At 59.8% G+C, this 25,112-nt stretch overlaps 1 protein-coding gene across 17 annotated transcripts in view; it reads left to right on the top strand.

Annotated features, from left to right (window-relative positions):
* MYT1L (myelin transcription factor 1 like) overlaps nucleotides 1-25,112 on the top strand; it is a 1,655,431-nt gene that overhangs the window by 1,296,071 nt on the left and 334,248 nt on the right. The window lies entirely within an intron of this gene.

Genomic DNA, 25,112 nt, shown 5'->3' on the forward strand with positions numbered 1-25,112 from the left:
GTCCCTTGAACAACGTTTTTTCATTGAATTTTTAGTTTTTATTAGTGCAACTTAACCATAACGTCCCTTTAACCCATTTTTTTTTACTGAATTTCATAGGTTTTTATTAGTGCAACATAACCATAACGTCCTTTTCAAAAGATGAAGACCACTAGCAGCCTAGGTCCTCAAAGTGGGAACCCCAGGTGGTAAAAAAAAGATTTTTCTTCCCAAACCGGTACGCCTGCGGTGTCCCGGTGTAGGAAGGAAAATCTTTTACCAGGATGGCCACCATGGAAAGGGAAGGCAGGGTGTATAAAGGGAACACAACAGGGCATCAGTGGGGGGTGGGGGGAAAAAGAGGTCAACAAGGGGCATCATAGGAGGGGGGTACAAGAGGAAGACACGGGGCATGAGCGGGGGGGAACAGGAGGAAGACACGGGGCATGAGCGGGGGGTGGGGGGAACAAGAGGTCAACAAGGGGCACCATGGGGGGGACAAGAAGAAGACACGGGGCATGAGCGGGGGATGGGGGAACAGGAGGGAGACACGGGGAATGAGCGGGGTGGGGGGAACAGGAGAGACACAGGGCATGAGAGGTGGGTGGGGGAACAGTAGAGAGACACGGGGCATGAGCGGGGGTGGGGGGAACAGGAGGAAGACACAGGGCATGAACGGGGGGTGGGGGAACAGGAGGGAGACACAGGGCATGAGCGGGGGTGGGGGGAACAGGAGGTAGACACGGGGCATGAGCAGGGAGTGGGGGGAACGGGAGCAAGACACGGGGCATGAGCAGGGTTTTGGGGGGGAAGGGGAGGGAGACACGGGGCATGAGCGGGGGTGGGAGGAACAGGAGGAAGACACGGGGCATGAGAGAGGGGCGGGGGGAACAAGAGGGAGACACGGGACATGAGCGGGGGTAGGGGGAACATGAGGGAGACACGGGGCATGAGCGGGGGATGGGGGAACAGGAGGGAGACACGGGGCATGAGCGGGGGGTGGGGGGAACAGGAGGTAGACATGGGGCATGAGCGGCGGGTGGGGCAATGGGAGCTAGACACGGGGCATGAGGACGGGGGAACGGAAGGTAGACACGGGGCATGAGCGGGGGGTGTGGGGAACGGGAAGAAGACACGGGGCATGAGCAGGGGGTGGGGGAACAGGAGGGAGACACGGGGCATGAGCGGGGGTGGGGGGAACAGAAGAGAGACACAAGGCATGAGCGGGGGGTTGGGGGAACAGGAGGGAGACACGGGGCATGAGCAGGGGGTGGGGGGAACAGGAGATAGACACGGGGCATGAGCGCAGGGTCGGGGGAACAGGAGGGAGACACGGGGCATGATCAGGGGGGAACAGGAGAGAGAAACGGGGCATGACCGGGGGCTGGAGGAACACAGGAGGGAGACACGGGGCATGAGCGGGGGGTGGGGGAACAGGAGAGACACACGGGGCATGAGCGGGTGTTGGGGAGAACAGGAGGTAGACACAGGGCATGAGCGGGGGGTGGGGGAACGGGAGGAAGACACGGGGCATGAGCGGTGGTGGTGGGAGCAGGAGGGAGACACGGGGCATGAGCTGGGGTGGGGGGAACAGGAAGGAGACACAGGGCATGAGCGGGGGGTGGGGGGAACAGGAGGGGGACACGGGGCATGAGCGGGGGGTGGGGGGAACAGGAGGGAGACATGGGGGAATGAGCGGGGAGGACAGGAGAGAGACACAGGACATGAGCGGGGTTTTGGCAGGGAACAGGAGGGAGACACGGGTCATGAGCGGGGGGTGGGGGCAACAGGAGGGAGACACGGGGCATGAGCGGGGGGTGGGGGGGACAGGAGGTAGACATGGGGCAAGAGCGGGGGTTGGGGGGAAAGGGAGGGAGACACGGGGCATGAGCGGGTGGTGGGGGGAACAGGAGGAAGACACGGGGCATGAGCGGGGGGTGGGGGGAACAGGAGAGAGACACGGGGCATGAGCGGGGAGTGGGGGAAGAGGAGGGAGACATGGGGAATGAGCGGGGGGTGGGGGGAACAAGAGGGAGACACGTGCATGAGCGGGGGTGGGGGATACAGGTCAGAGACACTGGGCATGAGCGGGGGGTGGGGGGGAACAGGAGGGGGACACGGGGCATGAGCGGGGGTGGGGGGAACAGAAGGGAGACACGGGGCATGAGGGGGATGGGGGAACAGAGAAGAGACACAGGGCATGAGCGGGAGGTGGGGGGGAATGGGAGGGAAACATGGGGCATGAGCGGGGGTGGTAGGAATGGGAGGAAGACACAGGGCATGAGCGGGGGGTGGGGGGAACGGGAGGTAGACACGGCGCATGAGCGGGGGGGACTAGAGGGAGACAAGTGCATGAGCGGGGGCTGGGGGGAACGGAGAGAGACACGGGGCATGAGCGGGGGGTAGGAGGAACAGGAGGGAGACACGGGGCATGAGCGGGGGTTGGGGGGAACAGGAGAGAGACACAGAGCATGAACAGGGGTGGGGGAACTGGAGAGAGACACAAGGCATGAGCGGAGGTGGTGGGAACACGAGGAAGACACAGGGCATGAGCGTGCGGTGGGGGGAACAGGAGGGAGACACGGGGCATGAGCGGGGTGGGGGAAACAGGAGAGAGCGACTTGGCATTGGGCGGGTGTTCGGGGGGGAACGGGAGGGAGACACGTGGCATGAGCGGGGGGTGGGAGGAATGGGTTGGAAGACACGGGGCATGTGCGGGGAGGGAGGAACGGGAGGTAGACATGGGGCATGAGCAGGGGGTGGGGGGAACAGGAGGGAGACACGGGGCATGAGCAGGTGTGGGGGGAACAGGAGAGAGACACAGGGCATGAGGGGGGTTGGGGGAACACGAGGGAGACATGGGGCATGAGCGTGCAGTGGGGGAACAGGAGAGAGACACGGAGCATGAGCGGTGGGTGGGGAGGAACAGGAGGGAGACACGGTGCATGAGCAGGGGGTGGGGGGAACAGGAGGGAGACACAGGGCATGAGCGGGGGTGGGGGGAACAGGAGAGAGACACAGGGCATGAGCGGGGGTTGGGAGAACACGAGGGAGACACGGGGCATGAGCGTGCAGTGGGGGGAACAGGAGAGAGACACGGGGCATGGCGGGGGGTGGGGGGAAACAGGAGGGAGACACAGGGCATTAGCAGGGGGTGGGGGAACAGGGGGGAGACACGGTGCATGAGCGGGGGTGGGCGGAACGGGAGGAAGACACGGGGCATGAGCGGGGGGTGAGAGGAACGGGAGGTAGACACAGGGCATGTGCGCGGGGTGGGGGGAACAGGAGGGAGACATGGGGCATGAACAGGGGGTGGGGGGGAATGGGAGGAAGACACGGGGCATGAGCGGGAGTGGGGGGAATGGGAGGTAGAAACGGGGCATGAGCGGGGAGTTGGGGGGGAACACGAGAGAGGCACGGGGCATGAGCGGGGGGTGGGTGAACAGGAAGGATACACGGGGCATGAACGGGGGTGGGGAGGAACAGGAGGTAGACACGGAGCATGAGCAGGAGGTTCGGGGGGAACAGGAGGAAGACACAGGGCATGAGCGGGGGATGGGGGAACAGGAGAGAGACACGGGGCATGAGCGGGGGGTGGGGGAACAGGAAGGATACACGGGGTATGAACGGGGGTGGGGAGGAACAGGAGGTAGACACGGAGCATGAGCAGGAGGTTCGGGGGGAACAGGAGGAAGACACAGGGCATGAGCGGGGGATGGGGGGAACAGGAGAGAGACACGGGCATGAGCGGGGGGTGGGGAGGAACAGGAGAGAGACACGGGGCATGAGCAGGGAGTGGGGGTACATGAGGGAGACACGCGGCATGAGCGGGGGTAGGGGGAACAGGAGGGAGACACGGGGCATGAGCGGGGGGTGGGGGGAACAGGAGAGAGACACAGGGCATGAACAGGGGTGGGGGAACAGGAGGGAGACACGGGGCATGAGCGGGGTGGGGGGGAACAGGAGAGAGCGACTTGGCGTTGGGCGGGAGTTCGGGGGGGAACGGGAGGGAGACACGGGGCATGAGCGGGGGGTGGGAGGAATGGGTGGGAAGACACGGGGCATGTGCGGGGGGAGGGAGGAACGGGAGGTAGACATGGGGCATGAGCAGGGGGTGGAGGGAACACGAGGAAGACACGGGGCATGAGCAGGGGTGGGGGAACAGGAGAGAGACACAGGGCATGAGCGGGGGTTGGTGGAACACGAGGGAGACATGGGGCATGAGCGTGCAGTGGGGGGAACAGGAGAGAGACACGGAGCATGAGCTGTGGGTGGGGAGGAACAGGAGGGAAACACGGTGCATGAGCGGGGGTGGGGGGAACAGGAGAGAGACACAGGGCATGAGCGGGGGTTGGGAGAACATGAGGGAGACACGGGGCATGAGCGTGCAGTGGGGGGAACAGGAGAGAGAACGGGGCATGGCGGGGGGTGGGGGGAAACATGAGGGAGACACGGGGCATTAGCAGGGGGTGGGGGAACAGGAGGGAGACACGGGGCATGAGCGGGGGTGGGAGGAACGGGAGGAAGACACGGGGCATGAGCGGGGGGTGGGAGGAACGGGAGGTAGACACAGGGCATGTGCGCGGGGTGGGGGGAACAGAAGGGAGAGATGGGGCATGAACAGGGGGTGGGGGGGAATGGGAGGAAGACACGGGGCATGAGCGGGAGTGGGGGGAATGGGAAGTAGACACGGGGCATGAGCGGGGAGTTGGTGGGAACACGAGAGAGACACGGGGCATGAGCGGGGGGTGGGGGAACAGGAAGGATACACCGGGCATGAACGGGGGTGGGGAGGAACAGGAGGTAGACACGGAGCATGAGCAGGAGGTTCGGGGGGAACAGGAGGAAGACACATGGCATGAGCAGGGGATGGGGGGAACAGGAGGGAGACACGGGCATGAGCGGGTGGTGGGGAGGAACAGGAGAGAGACACGGGGCATGAGCGGGGGGTACGGGGAACAGGAGGGAGACACGGGGCATGAGCAGGCGCTGGGGGGAACAAGACGGAGACACGTGCATGAGCGGGGTTGGGGGGAACAGGTGAGAGACACTGGGCATGAGCTGGGGTAGGGGGGAACAGGAGGGAGACATGGGGCATGAGCGGGGGGTGGGGGGAACAGAAGGGAGACACGGGGCATGAGGGGGGTGTGGGGGAACAGGAGAGAGACACGGGGCATGAGCTGGAGGTGGGGGGAAACACGGGGCATGAGCGGGGACTGGGAGGAATGGGAGGAAGACACGGGGCATGAGCGGGGGGTGGGGGAACAGGAGGTAGACACGGGGCATGAGCGGGGGGGACAGGAGGGAGACACGGGCATGAGCGGGGGCTGGGGGGAACAGGAGAGAGACACGGGGCATGAGCGGGGGGTAGGGGGAACAGGGGGGAGACACGGGGCATGAGCGGGGGGTGGGGGGAACAGGAGAGAGACACAGGGCATGAGCAGGGGTGGGGGAACAGGAGGGAGACAGGGGGCATGAGCGGGGGGTAGGGGGAACAGGAGGGAGACACGGGGCATGAGTGGGGGGTGGGGGGAACAGGAGAGAGACACAGGGCATGAGAGGGGGTGGGGGGAACAGGAGGGAGACATGGGGCATGAGCGGGGTGATGGGAACACGAGGAAGACACGGGGCATGAGCGTGAGGTGGGGGAACAGGAGGGAGACACGGGGCATGAGCGGGGGGTGGGGGGAACAGGAGGGAGACAGGGGGCATGAGCGGGGTGGGGGGGAACAGGAGAAAGCGACTGAGCGTTGGGTGGGAGGTGGGGGGAAAGGGAGGGAGACACAGGGCATGAGCGGGGGGTGGGAGGAATGGGAGGAAGACACGGGGCATGAGTGGGGGGTGGGAGGAACGGGAGGTAGACATGGGGCATGAGCGGGGGGTGGGGGGAACAGGAGGGAGACACGGGGCATGAGCGGGGAGTGGGGAGAAACAGGAGAGAGGCACGGCGCATGCGCGGGGGGTGGGGGGAAACGGGAGGGAGACACGGGGCATGAGCGGGGGGTGGGGGGAACAGGAGGAATTCACGGGGCATGAGCGGGGGGTGGGGGGAAAGGGAGGTAGACATGGGGCATGAGCAGGGGGTGGGGGGGAACAGGAGAGAGACACGGGGCATGAGCGGGGGGTGGGGAAGAACAGGAGGTAGACACAGGGCATGAGCAGGGAGTTGGGGGGAAGAGGAGGAAGACACAGGGCAAGAGCAGGGGATGGGGGAACAGGAGAGAGACACGGGGCATGATCGGGGTGGGGGGAACAGGAGAGAGACACGGGGCATGAGCGGGGGGTGGGGGGAACAGGAGGGAGACATAGGCAGGGGGTGGGGAGAACAAGAGGGAGACACTGGGCATGAGCGGGGGGTGGGGGGACAGGAGGGAGACATGGGGCATGAGCGGGGGTAGGAGGAACAGAAGGGAGATACGGGGCATGAGCAGGGGGTAGGGGGAACAGGAGGTAGACACGGGGCATGAGCGGGGGGGACAGGAGGGAGACACAGGGCATGAGCGGGGGCTGGGGGGAACAGGAGAGAGACACGGGGCATGAGTGGGAAGTGGAGGGGAACGGGAGGGAGATACGGGGCATGAGCGGGGGGTGGGGGGAATGGGAGGAAGACACGGGGCATGAGCGGGCATGGGGGGAACGGGAGGAAGACACAGGGCATGAGTGGGAGGTGGGGGGAACGGGAGGAAGACATGGGGCATGAGCGGGGGGTGGGGGGAACAGGAGGGAGACACTGGGCATGAGCGGGGGGTGGGGGTAACAGGAAGGAGACACAGGGCATGAGCGAGGGGTGGGGGAACAGGAGGGAGACACGGGGCATGGGCAGGGGGTGGGGGGAACGTTAGGGAGACAGGGGGCATGAGCGGGGTTGGGGGGAACGGGAGGTTGACACAGGGCATGACCAGGGGGTGGGGGGAACGGGAGGTAAACACAGAGCATGAGGGGGGGGGGGTGGGAACAGAAGGAAGACACCAGGCATGAGCGGGGGTGGGGGGAACAGGAGGGAGACACGGGGCATGGGTGGGGGGAACAGGAGGGAGTGACGGTGCATGGGTGGAGGGAATAGGAGAGAGACACTGGGCGTGAGCGGGGGGTGGGGGAACAGGAGGGAGACAAGGGGCATGAGCGAGGGGTGGGGGACCGGGAGGGAGACACAGGGCATGAGCGGGGGTGGGGGGGACGGGAGGAAGACACAAGGCATGAGCAGGGGATGGGGGAACAGGAGGGAGAGACGGAGCATGGGTGGGGGAACAGGAGGTAGACACGGGGCATGAGCGGGGGGAACAGGAGGGAGACACAGGGCTTGAGCGGGGGTGGGGGGAACAGGAGGTAGACACAGGGCATGAGCAGGTGGTAGGGGGAACAGGAGGGAGGCACGGGGCATGAGTGGGGGGTGGGGGGAACAGGAGAGAGACACAGGGCATGAGCGGGGGTGGGGGGAACAGGAGGGAGACACGGGGCATGAGCGGGGGGTCGGGGGGAACAGGAGAGAGACACGGGCCATGAGCGGGGGAAGGGGAAAAGGAGGGAGACACGGGGCATGAGCGGGGGTGGGGAAGAACAGGAGGTAGACACAGGGCATGAGCAGGGGGTTCGGGGGAAGAGGAGGAAGACACAGGGCAAGAGCGTGGGATGGGGGAACAGGAGAGAGACACGGGGCATGATCGGGAGGTGGGGGGAACAGGAGAGAGACACAGGGCATGAGCAGGGGGTGGGGGGAACAGGAGGGAGACACGGGGCATGAGCAGGGGGTGGGGGGAACAAGAGGGAGACACAGGGCATGAGCAGGGGGTGGGGGGAACAGGAGGGAGACACAGGGCATGAGCAGGGGGTGGGGGGGACAGAAGGGAGATACGGGGCATGAGGGGAGGTGGGGAGAACAGGAGAGAGACACGGGGCATGAGCGGGAGGTGGGGGGGAATGGGAGGGAGACACGGGGCATGAACGGGGGTGGGTGGAATGGTAAGAAGACACGGGGCATGAGCAGGGGGTGGGGGAACGGGAGGTAGACACGGGGCATGAGCGGGGGGGACAGGAGGGAGACATGGGGCATGAGCGGGAGCTGGGGGGAACAAGAGGGAGACACGAGGCATGAGCGGGGGGTGGGGGGAATGGGAGGAAGACACGGGGCATGAGCGGGAGTGGGGGGAACGGGAGGAAGACACAGGGCATGAGCGGGAGGTGGGGGGAACGGGAGGAAGACATGGGGCATGAGCGGGGGGAGGGGGGAACATGACGGAGACACGGGGCATGAGCGGGGGTTGGGGGGAACAGGAGGGAGACACTGGGCATGAGCAGGGGGTGGGGAGAACAGGAAGGAGACACAGGGCATCAGCGGGGGGTGGGGGAACAGGAGGGAGACACTGGGCATGGGCGGTGGGTGGGGAGAACTGGAGGGAGACACGGGGCATGAGCGTGGGTTGGGGGGAACGGGAGGTGGACACGGGGCATGACCGGCGGGTGGGGGGAATGGGAGGTAGGCACAGGGCATGAGCGGAGGGTGGGGGAACAGAAGGAAGACACCAGGCATGAGCGGGGGTGGGGGGAACAGGAGGGAGACACGGGGCATGGGTGGGGGGAACAGGAGGGAGTGGGGTGGGGGGAACAGGAGGGAGTGACGGTGCATGGGTGGGGGGAACAGGAGAGAGGCACGGGGCATGAGTGAGGGGTGGGGGGAACAGGAGGGAGACACGGGGCATGAGCGAGGGGTGGGGGGACCGGGAGGGAGACACAGGGCATGAGCGGGGGTGGGGGAATTGGAGGGAGACACGCGGCATGAGCAGGGGATGGGGGAACAGGAGGGAGACACAGAGCATGTGTGGGGGGAACAGGAGGTAGACATGGGGCATGAGCGGGTGGTGGGGGGAACAGGAGGGAGACACAGGGCTTGAGCGGGGGGTGGGGGGAACAGGAGGTAGACACAGGGCATGAGCGGGGGGTAGGGGGAACAGGAGGGAGACACGGGGCATGAGTGGGGGGTGGGGGGAACAGGAGAGAGACAAAGGGCATGAGCAGGGGTAGGGGAACTGGAGGGAGACACAGGGCATGAGTGGGAGTGGTGGGAACAGGAGGGAGACATGGGGCATGAGCGTGCGGTGGGGGAACAGGAGAGAGACACAGGGCATGAGCGGGGGGTGGGGTGGAACAGGACGGAGACACGGGGCAGGAGGTGGGGGGAACAGGAGGGAGACATGGGCATGAGCGGGGGTTGGGAGGAACGGGAGGTAGACACAGGCATGAGCGGGGGGTGGGGGGAACAGGAGGGAGACACGGGGCATGAGCGGGGGGTGGGGAGAAACAGGAGAGAGACATGGGGCATGAGCGGGGGTGGGGGAAATGGGAGGGAGAAACAGGGCATGAGCAGGGGGTGGGGGGAATGGGAGGAAGACACAGGGCATGAGCGGGGGTGGGGGAATGGGAGGTAGACACGGGGCATGAGCGGGGGTGGGGGGGAACAGGAGAGAGACAAGGGGCATGGGCGGGGGTTGGGGGAACAGGAAAGAGACACGGGGCAGGAGCGGGGGGTGGGGGGGAACAGGAGGTAGAAACAGGACATGAGCAGAGGGTACGGGGGAACAGGAGGAAGACACAGGGCATGACCAGGGGATGGGGGAACAGGAGAGAGACACGGGGCATGAGCAGGGGGGTGGAGGGGAACAGGAGAGAGACACAGGGCATGAGCAGGGGGTGGGGGAACAGGAGGGGGCATGAGCAGGGGGTGGGGAGAACAAGAGGGAGACACGGGCATGAACGGGGGTTGGGGGAACAGGTGAGAGACACGGGGCATGAGCGGGGGGTGGGGGGAACTGGAGGGAGACACGGGGGCATGAGCGGGGGGTGGGGGGAACAGAAGGGAGACACGGGGCATGAGAGGGGGGTGGGGGGAACAGTAGAGAGACATGGGGCATGAGCGGGAGTTGGGGTCTACGGGAGGGAAACACGGGGCATGAGTGGGGGGTGGGAGGAATGGGAGGAAGACACGGGGCATGAGCGGGGGGTGGGGGGAATGGGAGGTAGACACGGGCATGAGCGGGGGGAGACAGGAGGGAGACACGGGGCATGAGCCGGGGCTGGGGGGGAACAGGAGAGAGACACGGGGCATGAGCGCGGGGTAGGGGGAACAGGAGGGAGACACAGGGCATGAGTGGGGGGTGGGGGGAACAGGAGAGAGACACAGGCATGAGCGGGGGTGTGGGGAACAGGAGGGAGACATGGGGCATGAGCGGGGGGCGGGGGGAACAGGAGAGAGACACAGTGCATGAGCAGGGGTGGGGGGAACTGGAGGAAGACACGGGGCATGAGCGGGGGTGGTGGGAACACGAGGGAGACACAGGGCATGAGCATGCGGTGGGGGGAACAGGAGGGAGACACGGGGCAGGGGGTGGGGGGAACAGGAGGGAGACACGGGGCATGAGCGGTGGGTGGGAGGAACGTGAGGTAGACACGGGGCATGAGCGGGGGATGGGGGGAACAGGAGAGAGCGACTGGCTGTTGGGGGGAGGTGGGGGAGAACGGAAGGGAGACACGGGGCATGAGAGGGGGCTGGGAGGAATGGGAGGAAGACACGGGGCATGAGCGGGGGGTGGGAGGAACGTGAGGTAGACACGAGGCATGAGCGGAGGGTGGGGGGAACAGGAGGAAGACACGGGGCATGAGTGGGGGGTGGGGAGAAACAGGAAAGAGACACGGGGCATGAGCGGGGGTGGGGGAACAGGAGGGAGACACAGGGCATGAGCGCGGGGTGGGGAAGAACAGGAAGTAGACACGGGGCATGAGCAGGGGGTTCGGGGGAAGAGGAGGAAGACACAGGGCATGAGCGGGGGATGGGGGGAACAGGAGAGAGACACGGGGCATGAGCGGGGGTTGGGCGGGAACAGGAGAGAGACATGGGGCTTGAGCGGGGGGTGGGGGGAACAGGAGGGAGACACGGGGCAGGGGGTGGGGGAATGGGAGGAAGACACGGGGCATGAGCGCGGGTGGGGGTAACGGGAGGAAGATACAGGGCATGAGCGGGAGGTGGGGGAACGGGAGGTGGACACGGGGCATGAGCGGGGATGGGGGAACAGAAGGAAGACACCAGGCATGAGCGGGGGGTGGGGGGAACAGGAGGAAGACACGGGGCATGGGTGGGTGGAACAGGAGGGAGTGACGGTGCATGGGTGGGGGAAACAGGAGAGAGACACGGGGCATGAGCGGGGGGTGGGGGGAACAAAGGGAGACACAGGGCATGAGCGAGGGGTGGGGGGACCGGGAGGGAGACACAGGGCATGAGCGGGGGTGGGGGGGATGGGAGGAAGACACGCGGCATGAGCAGAGGATGGTGGAACAGGAGGGAGACACGGGGCATGGGTGGGGGGGAACAGGAAGTAACACGGGGCAAGAGCGGGGGTGGGGGTAACAGGAGGGAGACACAGGGCTTGAGCGGGGGGTGGGGGGAACAGGAGGTAGACACAGGGCATGAGCGGGGGGTAGGGGGAACAGGAGGGAGACACGGGGCATGAGCGGGGGGTGGGGGGAACAGGAGAGAGACACAGGGCATGAGCGGGGGTGGTGGGAACACGAGGGAGACAAGGGGCATGAGCGGGGGTGGTGGGAACACGAGGGAGACACGGGGCATGAGAGTGCGGTGGGGGGAACAGGAGAGAGACACGGGGCATGAGCGGGGGGTGGGGGGCAACAGGAGGGAGACACGGGGCATGAGCAGGGGGTGGGGCGAACAGGAGGGAGACACGGGGCATGAGCGTAGGTGGGGGGAACAGGAGAAAGCGACTGGGCGTTAGGCAGGAGGTGGGGGGAACGGGCATGAGCGGTGGGTGGGAGGAACGAGAGGAAGACACAGGGCATGAGCGGGGGGTAGGAGGAACGGGAGGTAGACACAGGGCATGAGCGGGGGGTGGGGGGAACAGGAGGGAGACACGGGGCATGAGCGGGGGGTGGGGAGAAACAGGAGAGAGACACGGGGCATGAGCAGGGGTGGGGGGAAACAGGAGGGAGATACAGGGCATGAGCGGGGGGTGGGGGGAACGGGAGGAAGACACGGGCATGAGCAGGGGTGGGGGGAAAGGGAGGTAGACACGGGGCATGAGCCGGGGTTGGGGGGGAATAGGAGAGAGACACGGGGCATGGGCCGGGGAACAGGAAGGAGACACGGGGCATGAGCGGGGGTGGGGGGAACAGGAGGTAGACACGGGGCATGAGCTGGGGGTTCGGGGGAAGGGGAACAGGAGGAAGACACAGGGCATGAGCAGGAGATGGGGGGAACAGGAGAAAGACACGGGGCATGAGCGGGGGGTGGGGGGAACAGGAGAGAGACACGGGGCATGAGCAGGGGGTGGGGGAACAGGAGGGAGACATGGGGCATGAGCAGGGGGTGGGGGTAAAAAGAGGGAGACACAGGGCATGAGCGAAGGGTGGGGGGAACAGGAGGGAGACACGGGGCATGAGCGGGGGGTGGGGCGGACAGGAGGGAGACACGGGGCATGAGCGGGGGGTGGGGGGAACAGAAGGGAGACACGGGGCATGAGGGGGTGTGGGGGAACAGGAGAGAGACACGAGGCATGAGCGGGAGTTGGGGGGGAACGGGAGGGAGACACGGGGCATGAGCGGTGGGTGGGGGGAACGGGAGGTAGACATGGGGCATGAGCGGGGGGGACAGGAGGGAGACATGGGGCATGAGCGGGGGCTGGGGGGGAACAGGAGAGAGAAACGGGGCATGAGTGGGGGTGGAGCGGAAAGGGAGGGAGACGCGGGGCATGAGCGGGTGGTGGGGGGTATGGGAGGAAGACACGGGGCATGAGCTTGCGTGGGCGAACAGACCAGAGACACAGGGCATGAGCAGGAGGTGGGGAGGAACAGGAGGTAGACACGGGGCATGAGCGGGGGGTGGAGGGAACAGGAGGAAGACACGGGGCATGAGTGGGGGTGGGGGCGAATAGGAGAGAGACACGGGGCATGAGCGGGTGGTGGGGGGGAACAGGAGGGAGACGGGGCATGAGCGTGGGTGGGGACACAGGAGGGAGACACGGGGCATGAGCGGGGGGTGGGGGGAGCAGGAGGGAGACACGCGGCATGAGCGGGGGTTGGGGGAACATGAGGGAGACATGGGTCATGAGCGGGGAGTGGTGGGAATGGGAGGTAGACACGGGGCATGAGCGGGGGGTGGGGGGAAAGGGAGGAAGACACAGGGCATGAGCGGGGGGTGGGGGGAACAGAAGGGAGACATGGGGCATGTGCAGGGGGTGGGGGGAACAGGAGGGAGACACGAGGCATGAGCGGGGGGTGGAGGGAACAGGAGGGTGACACGGGGCATGAGAGGGGCGTGGGGGAATGGGAGGGAGACACGGGGCATGAGTGGGGGGTGGGGGGAACAGGAGGGAGACATGGGCCATCATGAGCGGGGGGTGGGGGGAACAGGAGGGAGACACGGGGCATGAGCGGGGGCTGGTGGGAACAGGGGTAGACACAGGGCATGAGCGCGGGGTGGGGGGAACGGGAGGGAGACACGGGGCATGAGTGGGGGGTGGGAGGAATGGGAGGAAGACACGGGCATGAGCGGTGGGTGGGGGGAATGGGAGGTATACACGGGGCATGAGCAGGGGGGACAGGAGGGAGACACGGGGCATGAGCGGGAGGTGGGGGGGAACAGGAGAGAGAAACGGGGCATGGGTGGAGGTGGAGAAGAAAGGGAGGGAGACACGGGGCATGAGCGGGGGGTGGGGGGAATGGGAGGAAGACACGGGGCATGAGCGGGGGGTGGGGGGAATGGGAGGTAGACACGGGGCATGAGCGGGGGGTGGGTGGAAACAGGAGAGAGACACGGGGCATGAGCAGGGGTTGGGGTACGCGAGGAAGACACGGGGCATGAGCGGGGGTGGGGGAACAGGACGGAGACACGGGGCATGAGCAGGAGATGGGGAGGAACAGGAGGTAGACACAGGGCATGAGCGGGGGGTGGGGGGAACAGGAGGAAGACACGGGGCATGAGTGGGGGCGAATAGGAGAGAGACACGGGGCATGAGCGGGTGGTGGGGGGGAACAGGAGGGAGACACGGGGCATGAGCGGGGGGTGGGGGGAGCAGGAGGGAGACACGGGGCATGAGCGGGGGTTGGGGGAACATGAGGGAGACATGGGTCATGAGCGGGGAGTGGTGGGAATGGGAGGTAGACACGGGGCATGAGCGGGGGGTGGGTGGAAAGGGAGGAAGACACGGGGCATGAGCGGGGGTGGGGGGAACAGGAGGGAGACATGGGGCATGAGCAGGGGGAGGGGGGAACAGGAGGGAGACATGGGGCATGAGCGGGGGTGGGGGGACAGGAGGGAGACACGAGGCATGAGCAGGGGGTGGAGGGAACAGGAGGGTGACACGGGGCATGAGAGGGGTGTGGGGGAATGGGAGGGAGACACGCGGCATGAGTGGGGGTTGGGGGGAACAGGAGGGAGACATGGGCCATCATGAGCGGGGGGTGGGGGGAACAGGAGGGAGACATGGGGCATGAGCAGGGGCTGGTGGGAACAGGGGTAGACACAGGGCATGAGCGCGGGGTGGGGGGAATGGGAGGGAGACACGGGGCATGAGTGGGGGGTGGGAGGAATGGGAGGAAGACATGGGGCATGAGCGGTGGGTGGGGGGAATGGGAGGTAGACACGGGGCATGAGCGGGGGGACAGGAGGGAGTCACGGGGCATGAGCGGGAGGTGGGGGGGAACAGGAGAGAGAAACGGGGCATGGGTGGGGGTGGAGGGGAAAGGGAGGGAGACACGGGGCATGAGCGGGGGGAATGGGAGGAAGACACGGGGCATGAGCGGGGGGTGGGGGGAATGGGAGGTAGACACGGGGCATGAGCGGGGGGTGGGTGGAAACAGGAGAGAGACACGGGGCATGAGCAGGGGTTGGGGGTATGCGAGGAAGACACGGGGCATGAGCGGGGGTGGGGGAACAGGACGGAGACACGGGGCATGAGCAGGAGATGGGGAGGAACAGGAGGTAGACACGGGGCATGAGCGGGGGGTGGGGGGAACAGGACGAAGACACGGGGCATGAGTGGGGGGTGGGGGCGAATAGGAGAGAGACATGGGGCATGAGCGGGTGGTGGGGAGGAACAGGAGGGAGACACGGGGCATGAGCAGGGGTGGGGGGAACAGGAGGGAGACACGGGGCATGAGCGGGGGGTGGGGGGAGCAGGAGGAAGACACGGGGCATGAGCGGGGGGTGGGGGGAACAGGAGGGAGACACGGGTCATGAGCGGGGAGTGGTGGGAATGGGAGGTAGACACGGGGCATGAGCAGGGGGTGGGGGGAAAGGGAGGAAGACACGGGGCATGAGCAGGGGTGGGGGGGAACAGGAGGGAGACACGGGGCATGAGCGGGGGTGGGGGGAACAGGAGGGAGACACGGGGCATGAGCAGGGAGTGGGGGTACAGGAGGGAGACACGCGGCATGAGCGGGGGTGGGGGGAACAGGAGGGAGACACGGGGCATGAGCGGGGGTGGGGGGAACAGGAGGGTGACACGGGGCATGAGAGGGGTGTGGGGGAATGGGAGGGAGACACGGGGCATGAGTGGGGGGTGGGGGGAACGGGAAGAAGACACGGGGCATGGGTGGGGGGAACAGGAGAGAGACGCTGGGAATGAGTGGGGGTTGGGGGAACTGGAGAGAGACACGGGGCATGAGCGGGGGGTGGGGGGAATGCAATGATGACACAGGGCATGAGCGGGGGGTGGGCGAACAGGAGGGAGACACTGGCATGAGCTGGGGGTGGGAGGGAAGAGGAGGGAGACACGGGGCATGAGCGGGGGTCGGGGGAACAGGAGGGAGACATGGGGCATGAGCAGGGGGTGGGGGAACAGGAGGTAGACACGGGGCATGAGCGGGGGTGGGCGGAACAGGAGGGAGACACGGAGCATGAGCGGGGGTGGGGGCAATAGGAGAGAGTCACGGGGCATGAGTAGGGGGTGGGGGGAACAGGAGGGAGACACGGGGCATGAGCGGGGGGTGGGGGGAACGGGAGGTAAACACGGGGCATGAGCAGGGGTAGGGGAACAGGAGGAAGACACGGGGCATGAGCAGGCGGTGGGGGGGGACAGGAGAGAGACACGGGGCATGAGCGGGGGGTGAGGGGGAACAGGAGGGAGACACGGGGCATGAGCGGTAGTGGGGGGAACAGGAGGGAGACACGGGGCATGAGCGGGGGGTCGGGGGAACAGGAGGGAGACATGGGGCATGAGCAGGGGGTGGGGGGAACAGGAGGTAGACACGGGGCATTAGCGGGGGGTGGGGGGAAAAGTAGAGAGACACGCGGCATGAGCAGGGGGTGGGGGAACGCGAGGTAGACACGGGGCATGAGCGGGGAGTGGGGGGAACGGTAGAAGACACAGGGTTTGAGCGGGGAGTGGGGGGAACAAGAGGGAGACAGGGGGCATGAGCGGGGGTGGGGGAACAGGAGGGAGACATGGAGCATGAGCGGGGGTGGGGGGAACATGAGGGAGACACGGGGCATGAGCGGAGGTGGGGGGAACAGGAGGGAGACACGAGGAATGAGCGGGGGTGGGGGAACAGGAGGGAGACACGGGGCATGAGCGGGGGGGTTAGGGGGAACAGGAGAGAGACACAGGGCATGAGCTGGGGGTGGGAGGAACAGGAGAGAGACACGGGGCATGAGCCGGGGGTGGGGAGAACAGACCGATATCTGGGACATGGGGTACACGGCGCCACTATCTCCCGCTTACCTTCGCTCTCAGACAACCTTTCAGAGTTCCTCTTCTATCTCCCCCTTCTCAGTCTGTGCCATTCTGATACTGCATCTGGGGAGGCATCTTGCGGACCCAGACGGGCAGCTGGGGACCCCCACTGATTACTCCCCTCCCCAATGCTTCCCGGCAGGGCCCCCAGCCATTACCTCCAGAGCTCTTGTCCGGCAGTCTCCCTCCTCCGGTTGCCACGGGTTGGTCGACAGGCTTTTTATCCAGAGTGGATGCTGGAGGGACTTGCAGACGTGTCCCCCTCTACCATGCATGGCTCCTCGGACAGCTTACACCACTTTCACCTGAGCGGTTGCTGGTTGGTGCCGGTGCCTGGCGTCCCTCTCCCTCTGGGTCTGTCCTGCTGTTAATACGCAAGGCTGCTGGTATCTTACTGTGCAGGCGGCAGATCCCGCTCCTCGGCCCTCCGCAGGCCACCGTGTGGCGGGACGGGTTGTATGCAGGGTCTCTGTTGACAAAGCCTCTCGATGCGAACGATAAACAAAGATGGCGGGCGTCTCTGAAAATACAACGCACTGCACGCTTCACCGCAGCCAATGAGAGAGCGCATCACATGTCATCAAATGTCATGCAAACCGCTTGCCCAATCCCTGTCCTGTCTGCGGAGCGAACAGGGAAGTGTGTCTGCAAAGCGGACATAGATATCACTAATTTTTTTCACTTACATTTTTGTCATTTTAAAAAAAGCTACTGGACAGATTTACACCAAATAAAAAAAGCTCACTTTTGGGACCAAGCCGCCGCTCCTGCTGTAAATTTGGTGTAAATCCGTCCCGCGGTTTGGGCTGTAGGCGTGAGCAAAGTTTTTTCCCATTATGTCTATGGGAAAAAAAGAAGTTTTCGGACCCCCCTATAACTTTGTCCCCCCTGGACCAAACCTCACCAAACTTTCCAAATACATTTAGAGTGGACCATATACTTTCTTTGCAAAGTTTGGTTAGGATTTGTCCAGTGGGAGCGAAGGTATAAGCCGCCCAAAAACTGCTCTTCCTATGGAAACAGCAACTTAACCATAACTACATGGCCACTACCATGGCCATGTAATATATCAAAGGTTTGCTGTAAACCACTCTAAGTGGTGGGTTTTCTGATTTCCTTAAAGTTGTGACAAAACGAATCTCGCAAGCCTTAAGCCAGAAACGTGAAGCACCGCTTGGACATGCGACCCCAAGGAATGAAAACAGCTACAAACGGCCGTGGTTATTTTGAGTGCATCTCATGGCGCCCAGTGTATTTTCCTTTGGATGGTGAACAGCCAGAGCGGAAGCTGCCAGATTATGAACCCGTCACCTGCCGGTCACAGCCAGATATCTGCGACAAGTGCTCAACCACCTGAGCTATCCCTCTGGCTGTAGAGTTGTGCAAGTTAATTGCTTCACAAACCGCTGTCGACTTTTGCTGCTTACATAGAAACCGGAACTGCTTCCTAGCTCCACTGTACTCGTTAGACCCACCTAACAAAGGCCACTAAGTGAATGAATGTCTCGGTCAGTCTTCAACCCGGAAAACTCTACAATGGACGGATCTAAGCATCAGGCACGCAACCCCTTGAGCTGTCTCGCCGACTTAACCATGTTATATGTTTGCCCTAGTTTAACAGGACTGAGGGTTCTACCATACTCTATATTATTGCTACCAGACCCCTTACAAACTTTTTTGGCCTGGGCCCCCCTGAGAAAAGTTTGGGCAGGCCGGGCCCCCCCAAAAGTGCCAGATGGACAGTATGTAGAAATCGCTATGAACTTTTGCGTGCCGTCACCGCACCCTACTCCCAGTACAGATCTGGGCTCTCCCCACCCTACTCCCATCACTATCTCAGTGCTGCCGCCCATCCTGCTCCCACCACAGTTCCATAACACAAGCATACACACATCCATACACTTTTTAAATAAAAAATAAATCGCCATAAACGTACCTTCTGCAGGGGCCTGCGCATGGTTGCTAAAATGCCCCACTCCAGGTTGCTCTGCCCGTATGTGCGAGTAGGCGCAGGAGCACCCCCTTGCACATACATACATGAAGTGCCCCGGCCAGCATTTCCAATGAGCTATGCAAGGCTGGCGAAGCAAAACACCCCCAGTGTTGCATGGCTCAGTGATCATGTGTGGCTGGGGAACTGAACTGTCAAAGGCAAACAGTGTTGCCCTTTGACAGTTCAGCCAGCCCAGGAGCACTCCCCCAGCCGGAAAAAGCAGCTGAGGGAGTGCTCGGTGTTTCACTGGGCTGGCTCCTCGGTTCCTCCATAATGGGTGAGGGGGCCAGTGGGTGGACGCCCTCTTACCCATTATGGATGAGCCGGCAGGCTTGGACTGGCCTATAGGGCAATAGGGCGATGACCGTACCAAAAATGCAAAATGCTAGTGCAGGCCAGTCAAAATGGGCCACTTTTTTGGCCAATGTGGGCCCGTTTGAGGAGTTACTTCACTATGCAGCTAGTAGTTTTGACCATTGTTGCTCAATAAAAATTCTTTAAATATCACAATTTGTTTACATTTGAAAAAAAACAACCCCTTGTATACTATTCAAACAGTCTGTGAGTAAAGGACTGAATATCCATTTGCACGTGCTGGGCATTTTTTCATTGGTGCCTAAGACCGTTTTATGGTCCAGTCTGACCACGTGAGCTGCCTCTTCGCATTTCCTCGTATTTTTTTTTTTTTTTTTACATTTCATGCTGGGCTCTGTCGCCCCCCCCCCCGGGGGGGCGCGCCCCACAGTTTGAAGACCTCTGCCTTACACTGACCTATAAATTTCAACCTCCACCCCTCCACTTTTACAGTCACTTGTCTATAATGGGTCTGATTTACAAAAATGTTTTAACATGGGAAAGTCCCGTTGAAAACATTTGTGTACATCAGGCACAATACCTGGTTTCTATATAGCGCTGTGGCTCATAGTGTTGATGCTTCTTAGCCCTGTTAATGGCAGGGTTGCTACCAGTCCTACCCGGAGGGGGGCTGTTGTCCTCATTGCAGGGATTGGAACTTTTTGGAATACCCTGATGTACACCCCCAACTTCCAAGTGCACCTTTATTTTCTGAGGGCTTTGAAGACGTGGCTATACCCACCCTCATCCTAACCCATTGTGCCCTCACTTTTCAACGGCGCCTCTTTAGGGTTCTGTTAGCACCAAGATAACTGATTGTAAATGTAGCGCTGTGCTTTATACAACTTAAAATAAACCATGCAGATCTATGAGCTGACCCGTGTCTTATAATGGCCTCAGGGAGCCATAGTGACCAGGCACTCTACTGGTATGTGCTGGCAGCATCAAACGGACTATGTACGCATAATATCTTTGACCTGGCACGTTGAGCGCGGCCATAGCACACAATGGCTGCACTCAGGCACACTTAGTAACAAAAAAAAAACAGGGGCATTGATGAAACTACTGAAGCTGCAGCACCACATCAGGAAGCCATGCGGCTCATTTAGAAAACCAGTGCCACGCTGAGCAGACCCCCTGCCATTTCGATCAATGTTTTTTTTTTTTAACAGCGCCAAGAAGCTGCTGCAAACAGTGCCTGGCATCCCGTCACAGCCCTGTTTGCAGCTGCTCGCGCTTTAGGAAAGGTGCTCTGTGGAAGCACATACTTGACTTACTTGTGATGGCGACAGAGAAATACTCCCTCCCCTCCCCCCCGCCATAATAATCAGCGTCCTGCAGGGCTCGACAGTGCTATGCAGAGCAGTCAACAGGAGTTCAGGAAATGCAATACAAACATTAGAACGAGCCTAGGATGCGCATGTGGACACGGACAGCGAATAACGCACCTTGACTGACTGGCAGTGCCTCAGAACCTTTCTCGACTAACAGAGACAGTAACAAGTGGTCACTAGTATTTCCATCGAAAGTTTACCATCAAAGCATTTTTCCATCGAATTTTTTGGAACGAAAAAAAGTCCATTGAATGCATTCATTTATTTTGTATAGGGGTCCCCCCTAACACCTCGTTTTGAACCCTTAAAAACCCATTGCAGACAAAATTAACCCTTTAACCTACAAAAATATGCATTCGATGGACTTTTTTTCATTGCAAAATATTCCATGGAAAAAGTTTCGATGGAACTTTTTTTTCCAATGGAAAGACTGGACACCTAACAATTAATTACAAACACTTGACTGTTCTTGTTGAGAGTGAGACTCATTCTTCTCTGACTCCCACTGGCCCCTTAAATTTTATGTTTTTATTACTTACTACTGTGTGTAAATTCTATAGCGCTTGCCCACATGCAGACATTCTGCCTCCACTGCAGTTCTTGGCTGGGCCAGGCAGGCAGCTTGAATAGGGCCCTCGTCCTCGTCATCGCTGTGCTGCAAATATCTACTCCATGTGCTGGGGTGTGGTAGCTGCACCCACAAACACCCAATGTACATGATGGCCTGGGAGACGTCTCGAGCATGATTGGCTGCCACTGCCACTGCCAGCCTGCTACATAGCAATGGCCGCCTGGCCCTGCCCTCAGAGGGCGACGTTCAGGAGTCAGTCAGGCAGCCTTCCACCCCCTGCAGTCAAAAGCAAACATGATGTCGAGCCCACCCTACCCACCCCCACCCCCATGACATGAATTGTTATTGGAGAGAGCGCTGAGCAGGGCAGCCTGCCTGGCGCCATGCCGGCGGATGGCTGGGCGCTGGCAGCACCACACCTCATACTATTGGTGCATCATCAAAACAAAGTGCACACTTAGTAACTGTTAACTTTTCTTTGTTGATGTTTTCTGACTGTGCGCATTCGAATCATGAATGCATTGTTGCGCTGCACTGGCAGCAGGCTGTGAGGCAACGTTACAAGTCCAACTTCAATCACAACAATCCAAATGATCTATGGATGTTAATGTGGCTTAAAAAACCGGCCCCAGGATGGCTTGCAAAACTGGCCCCAGGGCCATTCCAAGTCCAATTGGATTCAGCCGGTGGCTGAACGGCCAATCGGCCAGCCCGCCCCTGCAAGTGTTACCTCATTATTTACTTCGACTGCCTATTCGCTATTTGAGGGTCATGAGACATTTTGAAACTGTACAATGACTGAACCTTTTCAGTAACTATGTTTCTGAAACATGGTCTGCTATGTTTACCTCATGTTTCAAGATCTGCACAGGTGCACACTTTGTATGTAACTATGCAGCATTTCAACCTTCACACCATTCCCAAGCCATTCAGTCAGCTGCCAATCTGACAAAATTGAAGTGGTCATGGGCCAGCTTTAAAGTGAGAGTCGAGGGAACCCATGTGTTACAACAGAGACCACAACTGCTCCACTTGTGGCCTCCAATACCTTTTTCTCAAGCTCCATGCCTATAGAATCCATGGAGCAAATAATTGCTATAGTCACATTGCTTGGTTTGTACTTTGGAGACCGTGTCCTTCCTTCTGAGTAGTCCATTTTGACCTGCACTGCACGCCTCCTTTGTGAAATAAGGCGGCTAAGGGACACTCCTTACCCTGATGGATGTTCCATAATGAGAGCATATGCTGAGTGTTAACTCATTCTCATGTGGAAACACCCCATGCAAATGATGGCTAACCTCTTGTGGTCTGTGCACGCACTTCAACGGCAGGCAGCCACACCCTAGTTCAGAAGGGTCTCTGGGGAACCTTCTGGAATGCAAAATTGCATGTCATCCACTACAAATTGCACAATTTGGTAAATTCACCCCTCACACTTCTACACACCAAAACACAATGCAATCATAAAGGGTTTTAGGGACAATCAAGAGACATAACTCCTTTGCCTTTTCTAGTAAGGCTGGCCGATGGAAGGCTCTACTCTTAAGAGGGGTGTGAAGGTGAACGAGTAGTGACCCAAACAACACAGTATCACAGTCCAACCTAAAGGGAATGTCCAATCAAGGTTATATAAAAATATAAATACTTTAATGAAACATGACATCTGCACATGGAACGAAAGAGATATTATATAAAAACCCACCCCAAAGAAAAGAACAGAGAAGATGGAACAGACTGGATGAAGTAGCACTCTGAGAGTAGTTACAGGGGTGGTAGGTAAATTACTCCATAAAAAGAATATTGGGTTGAAAACAGGAACAATCGTGACATAACCAGTTTATAGGGTCCCAGTGGACCATGGGGGCATTTTAGGGTCAACAGTGCCTGCACTCCATTGAACTCAAATCATGGTTCTTTTGCATCTGTTAAACCGGCCTGCATCGTACCAAGTGGAACCTTTCACCTGTTCAGCTCGATCAACACTGCTGAGGACAAACTCGAACTGCCACTTCTTCGAACCCTGCATTGGATCATCAAGGTCATCAACGACCAGACTTCGACTTGTACTGCTGGAGCATCACATTGCATGCTGCCCTGAACCAGCAGTTACAAATGTCTCAAACCAACTGAAGACTCCAGCCGACCCTGATGAGCAATCCAAAATGCACGATCTGAATGCAGAACTCCAGCTTCAAACCAACTAGACATCAGCTCGCTGTTTAGAATAGTATGGCTCACCCCACCCGAATCAGGATCGACCCACACCGCAGTACAATTCGGAGGTGGGTTCGACCCCATTCAACCACCAAGAATATAGTTACTTTTGAGTAGCCCTGTCTCCTGGTCCACTTTTGGGACCCTCAGAGTAGTAAGCAAACATTGAGCAACCTTTCCTCTATAACAGGATATCCTTTTGGAACCATTGTTGCATTTGTTACCTTCACTCCTCTAAACAAAGTACCTAGAGTACATCTACAGCCCTGTTCTCCATTTCTCTGATTTCTTTTGCAGGGGTGGGTTTTTATAGTGTTTGCAATAGTACATTTGATTTGTTTAGTAAAGTATTTATATATTTATAAACCTTGAGCGGACATCCTTTTTTTCCAAGCTGCTTTACTTTGTTGATTGGGTTGCCACTGGATCACATTCATAAACGTTCTGGGAGTATAAGCTTTCCTCTGTCCGCGTTACCAGAAAAGATAAAGGAGGTCTCTTAGCTCGGACTGTTTTAATGATTCGACTCAATGCTGGTTTGGAAAAGTTTAGGAGTTGAATAGGCAGCTTAGCCGATACTCATCCTTGTACTCCTGCAAAGCAGAAGCCATTTCGTCAAAGGAGAAAGATCATTCATGTATTTAAAGAGGAACAGAAGGAATTTAAAGAGAAAGCAAAATTGCATGGGGTGCCATCCAGTGAGGTGATGGTGGGTAGAGGTGGGAAAGATCTGGGTAAGAGCCATCCAGTGAGGTGATGGTGGGTAGAGGTGGGAAAGATCTGGGTAAGAGCCATCCAGTGAGGTGATGGTGGGTAGAGGTGGGGGAGTTCTGGGTAAGTTGAAAAGAGTGTGTGTCACAAAGGTGAGTACTTTGTTGAAGGCAACAAAAGAGTAGAGGGGCAGACTGTTAGGGGAGTTTTCTGAAGGTCCCACTTGGAGGTAAGACTTTAGTAAGCTGTCCCAGTGGTTTGTAGATCCCCAACTCTTAGTATCAGTCTATAGTACTCAGGAACCCTGGTAGAGTGGCAGAGCAGTCAGGCTTATCATAAGAGGAAGATGTGAGCTGTAGGTAAGTACACTGAACCTAATTAGTAATGCACATCAAAGAAACACTTACACATACATTTATATTAAAATATAGATTTATTATATGTACACAAGAATCACTTACAAATACTTAGCACAATAAACCAAAACACTTAGGAATACTTCACAATACTTTTCAAAGGTCGCTGCTTAGTTTGTAGTTGCTTGCGGTCAAATTTGTTGCAGCTTTTGACAGTAATGACAGCTCTATCGTATTATTGGTAATAACACGCACTCGTGAATCTTAGCAGAAATATGGTAAAGACATTTACTCTGCAGACACATATAAGATAGTGACTTTTCATAAGAGAAATAGGTAGTTATGGCTATACTAGCAAGGCGTAAGGATCTAGGGGCACTTTCTACGCACAGATGCAACCCTAGCTAAAGACAGTTTAGAGAGGGCTTAAAGTCTTGAAACGTAGTAGAATATGAAAGTTCCTGTAGATACTAGTCTTTAAGATCTAGCAAGATTGCACCAAACATCAGAGACCCTTTTAAGGACTTGCTAAAGCGACACAAGCAGGGGCTTGAGTCGGAGGTAAGAGGCGGGTACTCAGGACACCTCTATGTGCACTTCAATGCTCTGGAGTGACCTCTTGGATTAAGGTAAGCAATACCTTTCTCCCCACAGTACCTTAGGTTAGAAGAAAAGATTGTGGCTGAATTCTCCTCGATGTGGCAGCGCTGGACCCGGCCTTCGGATTCCTTGGTCTGATGTAAAAGGAAAGACAATGGATGGGATCTCGCAGCAGCAGTATTGAAGGAGGACGTCAGGTGTGGCTTTTGTAAACTTCTCTGGTCACTCTGCGGTTTTGGCACCTTTTCTGCAGCATCAACAAAGATG

This window comes from Ambystoma mexicanum, chromosome 4p (assembly GCF_040938575.1).
Source record: "Ambystoma mexicanum isolate Mex_15411 chromosome 4p, UKY_AmexF1_1, whole genome shotgun sequence".
In the NCBI taxonomy this organism is placed as follows: Eukaryota; Metazoa; Chordata; class Amphibia; order Caudata; family Ambystomatidae; genus Ambystoma; species Ambystoma mexicanum.